General features: G+C 49.4%; 1 pseudogene; it reads left to right on the top strand.

The window, feature by feature from the left end:
• Positions 1–808: 808 nt before the first annotated feature.
• LOC144121525 (uncharacterized) lies at positions 809–7160 on the top strand (annotated as a pseudogene).
• The last annotated feature ends 3260 nt before the right edge of the window (positions 7161–10420 follow it).

Raw genomic sequence — 10420 nt, 5'->3', positions numbered from 1 at the left:
CAAGGAGTTTGATGTTTGTGAGATACCCTGAAAAACTGGGAGACTGTAGCATAGGAAGCCTTCACAGAGCGCACCATACAGCCATAGTAATGAATGTGTAGAGAAGCCCTTTCTGGTGGTGTAGAGCATACGAAAGATAGAGGCGTAAGAGCAGAGCTTGATTTTAAGCTGTTCTACATGTGGGAACCATGACAGTGACCTGTTAAATGTCAACCCCAGGAATGTTTGGCTTGTGACGTATGGTATTGGGGTACAGCCACTTTCAGCACGTAGTGTGAAAGATAGCGCCTCGAAAATGCAATTTCTGAGCTTTTGTCTGGCGATATGACGAGACCTTGCTTACTTCAAAACGATTCGATGCAGCCTATTGCGCTCTGTAATCGGGCAAGCACAATGCGCCTGTCGCGTCTGGAACATCATATACAGATGTCATTGGCGTAAAGGGAGATTTGAACTGTAGGGGGCAACCACTTTTCCAAGCCAACATGTCAGATGTTGAAAATGGTGGGACTTAAAATCCCTCCCTGGGGCATTCCGCGAGATATTTGATGCAGAGCTGTGTCACCTTCACTTGTTGACATGAAAATCCAACTTCGTGCAGATAATTGCAGAGCCAGTTATACATCTGTCCAACAATGCCGATCGATTGTAAGGCTGGGTGAATTGCTTTATTTGTGACGTTGTCAAATGCTCCTTTCACGTCAAGAAAAATAGCAATCATAATAGACCGCTGTGTTTTGCTGCGTTTGACACTATTTGTAAAGGGGGAATAACATTGTCAATGCTGCGTCCTTTTCGGAAACCAGACATGGCTGAAGGCTACATTTCCCTGTTCGTCCGGTCACAGGTAAGGCAGGAGCGTACCAATTTCGCCATCAGATTTCCGACGCAGCTTAAAAGCGCAATGGGACGGTAAGCATTTAATTCAATTGATGGTTTTTCATGCTTGAGGATAGCTATCACACCAGCACGCTTTCCACACCTTTCAAGGCTGTCGGTCTTCCAGGAAGTGTTACAAACTGCGAGCAGCAGAACCTTGGCTTCTCAGGTGAGAAATGGCAGTGTAGCTTACACCTTCCGGACATGGGCACGATTTTGTTTGGTATCTGCCAAGCCGCGTGAAGTTCTTCCATAGTGAATGGTTCATGAAGGAGTGCAGTATTAGGTGAGGGTTAAACCTTTTGAGAGGCAATGTCACCGCTATGGCCGTTAATCGAGCAGTGGTCTTAGAACAAAAAGCCTCCGCTGCATCGAGACAAGAAATATTCGCATTTACAGCTACGCAGTCAAAATTATTTTGTGGGGCGGGCAGACTACTGACGCTGCGTACATTAATTGCTCCATACCTTAGAAAGAGGCTTTCTGGGATCAAGCTTCGCACAAAAAGATCGCCATTCCCGACTTACCAGCTGGTCCAAATGACGTTGAACATGTTTCTGTGCGCGCCTAGAAGCCCTGATGTCTTGTCTATAATTTGTTCTGCATGCTCGTCTCTCTGCTTTGCGGCCAGTTGCTCGAAGTCGCTCATATTCAGCACTTTCAGCTGCGTGCACTTATGATAGAGTGGCAACCTTAGAGCTGGACGTTTTAGCACGTGCTACAGCAGCGATGAAGCTTTCATAGTTGAGGTTTTAGAGGTCAACTTTTTTAACTGTGTCAGCGAACACTTCCCAATACGTGTAGCATACAACACGCCGCTGTGAACTTAAGAAAACACCACCAACCTCTATGTATGTAGGTAGATGATCGCGGCCATGAGAATCTATGTCAACACTCCACGTTGTTGAAGGCTACAGATGACTAGAAATGATCGAAATGTAAAGGGCACTGGATCTTGTACCTTGATAAAAGTTGCCTGGCCATTGTTGAGGAAATTCAAATAGTTGCGCTGTGTGAAATCAAATAACTCTCTTCGTCTGGCTTTGTATCTGATGCCTCCCCAAGCAGGAGAATGTGCGTTTAGATCTCCAGTTATGATGTGCGGCGGAGGGGTACTCCGTACGATATCCTGAAGGCGGTCGACGTCAAAGGCGACACGCGGGGGTATACCCCTGACGATCGCTGTGAAGGACAGGTTCATGATCTTGACGGTGGGTGGAACATATTCATTCCGTGAGTCGACAAATATGGGTTGTCGAATAAAGGTGACGTCTTTCTTAACAGCTAAAAGAACTTTGCTGATGTCAGCGTCTGTCATAGATTTCAGAACGGTATAGCCTGAAGGACGGACAGTAGTACGCAGACGTGATTCTGAGATGGCAATGATCTGTAAACAGTGCTGCGAAACAAACTGTCGGACATCAGACAGTCGTAGATGAAGCATCTTGATACCGCGCAAAAACGACAAGGGATGAGGAAGAAACCAAAAGGACAGAACGCGGAGTTTTGGCGAAAAGATAATTCGTGCATGTATTTCAGGGTCGCCGTGTGGCTGCCGTGGACTGTTCACTTTGTACTCGCTACGGGGTGTGGCTCAACATTTTGGCGCGGGGGAAGAGTAAGAAACTCAACCACGTCCTCAATGCGCAAGTGGCTGGCTTTATATTTGTCCTGCGATTGGGGAGCATTCTTCCCCGGCGATTAATTTTTCCTGCGGCGACTTCCACGGATTTGGTTTTGCTCAAGTAGAGCAGTTTTTGCTGACTTATAGTCTGCATTGTTTCAGTTCTTGTACTTGTAGATGGTTTTCTCCTTTTGGTAGGCAGTGCAGCTGAAAAACGTCACCTCATGCTGCTTACCGCAGTTGGGACAAAGGGGTTTTCACTTGCACATTCATTTCGGTCATGGCTGCCACCTCAACGAGAGCAGCGCAAAGCAAGTTGGCAAGCGCTAGTCACATTGCCGAAGCGTTCAGATCTAGTGCATTGCCGTGGGGTTTGAATGTACTCGTACACATAGTACCTTGTATATCGGAGAATAATGTATTGCGGAGCAGATTCTGTCGCAAATACAATGCGGATATTTTGTGAGTTTCCAAGTCGGCGGACAGATTTAATCGGAGCTCCCTGTAGCAGCGCGTAGTAGATAACTGATTGAGAAAGTTCCAGGGGGACACCCTCAATGCCAACCGCTTCGCAGTTGCTGGGGCGAGGCTCGTAGGCTTGAACTACTACTCCAGCTATGCTTGTTATTTGCAAGAGGCGTTTAGTTGAGTGCGCTGTACGGGTGTCACCTGCCAGAAGGTTTAGGCTCTCGTTGGGACGAACTTGAACAACGCCGTCTGAATCCACCGATTTTAAACCTTGTCTCAATGTCAGTGGATTAAAGCAGGTAATGCGGTGCCCGGAGTGAAGTGGCTTGATGACAACCGTAAGGGTGTGCTTAGGAGTTTGAGGTAGGTTCGGAGTATCTGCACTCATTAGTGACCGCTTTGAGCTGCGACGGCGCTTTGAAGCCGCATGATTAAATCTCCCAAACCCTTCTCCAGACTTCGCAGTAGTGTCCATATATATGACAGTAGAAGAACGTTGCGAATCAGAAAAAGTATCTTGACCTGAAGGTAGTAGGCAGATCACGGCTTGAGTTGTAAGTATCAGGGGTGTGTTGTCCATGAGGCTCTAGAAATCCTAGTCCTGATGCAGCTGGAGCAGAAGTGTGATTGCAAGACACCAGGTTTGAGGCAGCAGGTAGGGCTTGCACAGCAGGCCTGGCCTGCTGAGTTAGGCCTGACGAAATGCCAGGAGAGAGTCAGGTGTTGAGCCAGGGTGCGGCACCGGCGGAGCCGCACAGACCGCAGGAATCATACCAGGTTATAGCAGTGCAGCCTATCTGAGCATATATGCTCAGCACCGATGAGAAATCCTTCACAAAGACGGGCAGAGATGAGCGGGCACTGCCCGACAGCTGTCTGACTTCTTTGTCTTCCCCGCACTCCATGTTGTTGGATGTATGTGCACTGTCATGTTAGCACGTGCTCTTTCGGTACGAATTGCGCATGCTCATGTTTGTATTTTCCTTATATAGGCAGCCCCTTGTCTGATAATAAATACTTTTTGTTCCATGCCCCCGACTGTTCACATGGTGTCAGAAGTGGCCTGGCGGCGGGTTTGGCAAACCGCGTTCACCACAGATCTTCCCCGCCTCCTCGTCCAGCTGTACCCCTAATACACTCCAGAGAAAGAAGTACGGCATCGCACGATTCTTCCACTGCCAAAACCACTGGAAAGTACGGGTGACATTTACCAGAACTGGATCATCTGGAAGAGTGAGGTTGCTCTGTTTTCTGCGGCGACCGGACTAAGGAAGCAGCCTACAGAAGTTTAGGCAGCAACACTTCTTATGGCAATTGGTGAAGAAGAAAGGCGGGAGTTCTATACCTTCAACTTCGCAAATGCGGACGAAAAGCAAGACCTCGACAACCTGATTGAAAAATTCGAAGCCCACTACAAACCAGCGAAGATTTTAACGTTCAACAAGTTTCGTTTCGGCTTCTTAGATCAACGTGAGGGCGAATCTTTTAACGGGCGGCTAATCGATATCCGAACCCTTCCTCGCTTGTGCGAATTTGAAGAGCTAGATGACAGACTACTGCGCAGTCGAATAATTCTTGGAGTTGGAGACAAGGACCTGCCGCAGAAATTTCTGTCTGAAAATCCGTCGTATGCCAAAACAATGCAAATATGCCGAGCAAAGGAACAAGCGAATGAGCACTTTTACGAGATCAGGGAGGCAGAATTAATCGCAGCAGATGAGGCCACCGTATATGCTGTGAACTCGAAAGTTTAGCCTCAATTTTTGCCCAAACTGTTGTTTCGGGGAACACGGAAAATCAAAGTGCTTGCGCAAGGCAAGCCCTGTAACAAGTGTGGCGGCCGAAACCACTTCGCGCGTGGGTGTCTGAAACCAGAAGCGAGATCGAGGGGCCAAGCATGCAAGATAAAGCAGGTCAAAATGGCAGAGAACGTGGGCTATTTCCTTCAAATCCTGGAAGTCAATGCAATTGTTGGCCACTACTGCTGTTGAGCGACTGTCGACGTCGCAGGTTCCGCCATACGCTGCAAAATTGATACCGGAATTGACGGAGGACATTGGTACGGGGACAGTGGCGAGAGCAACACGATAGAAATTTAGTTGCTTTGCTGTCCCGGTGTAGACAACACAACTTGATGCTGAATAAAGAACAAGAACAATATCCTACAGCCCAAAGTCCGCTACATGGGCCACATTCTGTTTCCAGAGGGCCTGTGCCTGGACGCGAGCAGAGATGAAGACATCATGCAAGTTCCGCCGCACAAAACGGCAAGGAACTGCAAGTTTTTCAAGGCATGATTAACTTCGTGGCGCGGTTTCTCCCTAACATATCCGTGTTGTCAGTGCCGCTTCACGAGCTGTCGAAAAACGATGCCGCGTGGGTCTGTACAGACCAGCAAGATAGCAGCTTTTCTCAGCTTCGAGCGACCCTCACAAAGGCGCCAGTCCTTCCCTATTTTAATCAAGAAAAACCATTGGCCTTGTTAGTAGACACCAGTCAGCATGGAGTAGGAGCCGTCCTTCTACAGGGTGGGCCGCCCGCTGCCTATTCATCTCGTTCGCTGACTGAAGCACAGCAGCGCTACTCGCAGATCGAGAAGGAGCCATTGGCAATTGTCCATTGTTGCTTAAAATTTCAAGATTATATCTCCAGAAAATCAAAAGGTAACCGTCGAGTCGGATCACATGCCTCTGGAATCTATATTCAGAAAGCCACTTTGTGAATACCCGCTACGATTGCAGCGCATGAAGCTTGTTTTGCAAAAATTCCCAATAAATGTGACGTTCAAACCAGGAAAGGAGTTGTTTCAAGCTGATGTGTTTTCTCGCTTCCCGAGTGCTACGCAACTAATCGACGAGACAGAAGAATTTCAAGTCAGCGTTATTTCTTCTCTTCCTGAGTCAGACCAGCCCCTCGAGAGTATTCGGCAAGAAACTAACAGAGACGCTCGTATGGCTGAACTGCGCCGTTACTCGAACACAGAGTGGCCGGAAACAAAGGACGATGTGCCGCATGCCCTCCGTTCGTACTGGTGTTACCGCAACGATCTGCACGTTGAAGAAAGCCTGCTACTCAGAACCAACAAAATAGTCATTCCTCCTACCATGCGACCGGAAATTCTGTGCTCGCTACACACCGCCCATGGATGCGAAGAAAAATAAAGATGAGAGCCAGAGAAGAAACGTTCTGTCCCGGCATGAACGGAGATATATCAGCTCTAGCTAAGTCATGTACAGCGCGCGTAAATTACAAACGGAGGAACACTAGACTGCCTATGCTGAGCCCCGAGATACGAGGCCGCCTGCCATGTCATGTAGTAGGGCTTGACATTTTCCATCACGTGACCACTGCTACCTAATCCTCGTTGATTTCTACTTGGTCTTTTTCGAGGTTCAAAACCTACGTCAGACAACAGCGAGAGCGGTAAACAATGCGCGTATTTTTGTCTCCGCAACTCATGAAATCCCGCAAAGCTGTGCAGCGATAACGCTCCACATTTCAACAGTGCGTGCTTCCGCTCTTTTGCTGCGCAGCTCGGAATTGCCCACGTAAATTCAAGCCCGTGCTATCCTCGTGGTAACAGCATGGTGGAGTGTGCAGTGGAGGACCCGAAAAAACTGCTAACGAAGTGTGCTTTCGGAACCCTGGAATTTTATAGCACCCTGATGGAGTGGCGAAACATGCCAAGGGACGAGCAACTGAAGTAACCTGTTCAAAGATTGATGGGCCGTCAAACAAGGACGCAGTTGGCGGTTCTCCCCCAGCACCTTTAACCGCAGACTGTGCCACCACAATCCGTTCGCAATCGCCTTCATGAAATAAGAGAAAAGCAGCAGAACTTTACAACCGGACGGCCAAGCGTCTACCACATCTTCGCTGCGGGTCTCCGATATCAGTGTACGACACCATACGCAGAACCTGGTCGCCAGCTGTGGTTGTAGGCTCCGCAGGCACACCTCGGTCGTATGCCCTACTTACAGACAGCGGAGAAGTGCTGCGGCGCACCAGGGAGCATCTCAGTTCCAAAGAAATGCAACCTACGTCACACCCTGAAGCGACTGTTTCTATGGAGTCTGTATCCCAGCCTGACCAGGCGGCGGAGCTACAACCTGAGCACATCCTTCGTAGAAGTCAACGTCTGCATGGACCGCCACAAAGTTACACCCTTTCAGAGAGACCGCAGCATTAGGTCCCTGACAAGAGAATTTGTAAACTTTTCCCCTTTTTTTCTCTTCGAAAAGAAGGAAGATGTAAGTATGCACACTATCATGTTAACACGTGCCCTGACGGTACGAAGTGCGCATGCGTATGTTTGTACCTGTCCTTATATAAGCAGCTTCTTTTCTGATTATAAACACTTTTTGTTCCCTGCCTCCCGACCTTTCACAGTTGAAGACAACAGATGCGCAAAATCAAAGAAATGTCAAGGGCACTGGATCGGGCACGTTCATAAAAATTTGCCTGGCCGTAGTTGAGGAAGGTTGAATTGTTGTACTGTGTAAAACGAAATAACTGCTGTCCTCTTGTTGCTAATATGATGCCTCCCCAAGAAGGATGGTGTGCGCTGAAGTCTCCCGTTATAATGTGCGGCAGAGCATGGCCAGGATTGTGGTTCATGCTCCGCTAGTTCACAAAGCCGCCGCCACGCGCCGCATGAAGTTAAGCGCCTCCTCCATCTCTTACATTCTCCCTCCCTGGTTTGGGAGGGAGACGCCGATAAACTTCGCGCACTGTCCACTTCGTGTGTCCTCCCCTCACGCCCAGCTTTTCGGTGAGTGGGGGGGGGCGGCTTTGCATTTCTGTTTCTTTTTTCTATTGTCACCCAGCGCGTTTAAGGGAGACAGACTGTGTGGCTCCCCTAATCATTTCTTTGGCTGGGTTGCAAGAAAACGAAAAAAGTCGGGACGCGGCTAAGGCCACATTCTCACAGCCGGTTTTTCGTTCCTCCGTCACCTCCGTCGCCGCCGGAGCCGACGGAGGGGGATGAATTTGGACCAGTTTCCCCCCAAATCGGGCGGCCGGTGCCGCTGGGCTCTGCTCTACGTTTCCGTCGAGTGGCGGCAACGGAGCCCCGCCCCACAAAAAACGTGCCAGTCACAGCGCGAGCTGGCCTTACGTGACCCAATGCTTGCTTGCTGCGAGCGAGAGATGGCGCTGGTGAGCGCCGGAGCTTCGGCGGAGGCGATGCGTGGGTGCGCGGGCTGCCAGTACTGCCAGTACCCGGCCAAGCAAGCCATCGCCACAGGTCGGGCTGCCAGCGTCATGAGCCTCCGGGACATGAACGTTTGAGTGAAGTGGGGCCGTGCGGGTGCCCAAGGACCTGCGCGTCCTAAACTCCCCTGTGTCTAATAAAGCTTCCACCACCACCACCGGGCACAAGAAAAGAAGCCCCCCTCCCTTTTTTCTTTTCTCCGTCGTTAGTGCACGTGTCTTGCGCCCCGAAAAGCGCCCGCTGCCAAGGAACAGAGCGAATGACGGTTTTATTTCATTTGGCAATATACGAGGCGCTCCAGATAAACGAGTCTCCGATGAGTTTAGTGTTTGCATTGGGCGCGGGGTATACGATAAGCGAATTTGCATCTGTTGCGCTCAAGTACCACCACTTTCGTGTATTCGGATTTCTCGCGCTACCGGTCAACGCGAAGGCGAGCGTTGACCGGCCAAGACAGAGGCAGATCTGGATTGATCGAGGGGAGACGTTTTTCCCGGAACCCCACAGAAGTCCCCACCTAGGTCTGAGGGGTCCTCACCGCCGGGCGAGACGGGTCTGGGCGCTCGCGCGAGGCTGAGAGCAAATAAGCTTCGCGTACCGTCAGGTGCGGGCGCGGCGAGCAGACGCCGCGGCGGCGCCGAAGCCCGAGGATGGGACACACCAACGGCTCTCGAGAAGTGGGTCGGGTTAACAAAACGTAGGCGTACTTACAAAAGGGATGCTGACGCACGTTCAGAGGCAGCAACGACAAGCTCGCGCCGCTTTCCAGATTTTGGGGGGACGCCTGTCAACAGTCGGCACGAAGACGATTAGTTTGTTACCTGCGGCTGTAGCGGCTCGGTTGTGATTGATAATTGCCGTTATGCCGGAAGCCGCCAGGTCACGGGTTCTCAGGAAGGTGGCGACACGTGAGAGTGTCTTTGATGTATTTTCATATGTTTCTGATTTTCCTTGGTAAGGAAGAGAGTTTGAGTGATACTGTGGAAGTATGGGGTGTGGCATGTAAACCTAGAGGGCGAATCATTTCGAGCGCCCGTTCCCGGAATGCCATTCTTAAAAGTATTTTTGATGTTCTTATCGTGCTGAGTATATTAGGGAGAGGGGTTTGAACCTTGCGGAACCTGGAAGACATGTCATGCAGTTTGTATACAAAATATGTGTTAGTTTTTTGTGATTGTGTGGTGCCAAATGTGGGACAGGCTCCTAGGTTTCAAAACCGGGCTCCGGAGCCTGGAGAAATGTTCTGAGCTAGATTTCGATCCCTTGAATCTTCGGCGATGCTAAGGAGGGAATATTTTTCCTCAGCCAGTTCCACGTAATCACTCGCCGTTTATTCTGTTGTAAATATGTGAATTCCTGTATAAAGATTCAGTTTGCCTGCCTTCAGTCATGTGTTTCCTGATCTCGTCTGTTATACCGCCTCGGACGGTGGGGCACCTGTTGTGGAGTCCGAAGAACGAAACTTAACTTAGACAAAACCTAAAAAAAACACGGCCCGTGGACTATGGCGAACAGAGGGAGTTCGGGAGAGTAACGAAGTGTGGGACGGAAAGCCTGTTACCAGGTTTAAACCGAAGAGAAGGGGATGGCTGATAAAAAGAACAACCATTCAGGTGAAGAAGACAAAAAGGAGGATAGAGGTGACGGGGCAGATAAGATAAAGAGCAGAAAAACAGACTCAAATAAAAACAATGCAAAGAGAGTAAAGAGGATCAAGAAACGCGAAATGGAAACAACGGAGTAATAAAAAAGCGTACCATAGGAATAACATTGGAAGAAGAAGTACGGACATCTAAGCAAGTTGGTTACTACTATTCATGGTAAAACAGCGCGCAAAAACACGAGGACGGAACAAACAGGACGATACGAGCGCTGTGTCGAAGGCCGCCACCACCCCGCCGAAGTGACGGCTTTTAGCCGCTTCCTGCGATGAAAGCTGTGTTGAAACCCCGTTTACTTGTTGCTAGCTTTTAGGGCCTCATTGCTTCAATTAGCCTATACTGGTAAAATATTCTCCAAACTGTTTTGCTAGCCTCATTCTCGAACGTTAGTATAAAGAACAATCTAGCAAGCCCTGACAAACCATTCCTGTATTGATAACAGAGTTCATTACCCCCTGCATATGTCCGATTTCGTTCACATTGGCCAGAATAATGTCACTGCAGTGCGCGCAGCGCTTTAATAATAGCTCGCAATATTCGTATAAATATGTTTTGGTGCTGTACGCGTGCTGTTTT

The sequence above is a fragment of the Amblyomma americanum genome, chromosome 1, assembly GCF_052857255.1.
Source record: "Amblyomma americanum isolate KBUSLIRL-KWMA chromosome 1, ASM5285725v1, whole genome shotgun sequence".
Lineage (NCBI taxonomy): Eukaryota > Metazoa > Arthropoda > Arachnida > Ixodida > Ixodidae > Amblyomma > Amblyomma americanum.
This window is presented reverse-complemented; position numbering and strand designations above follow the sequence as displayed.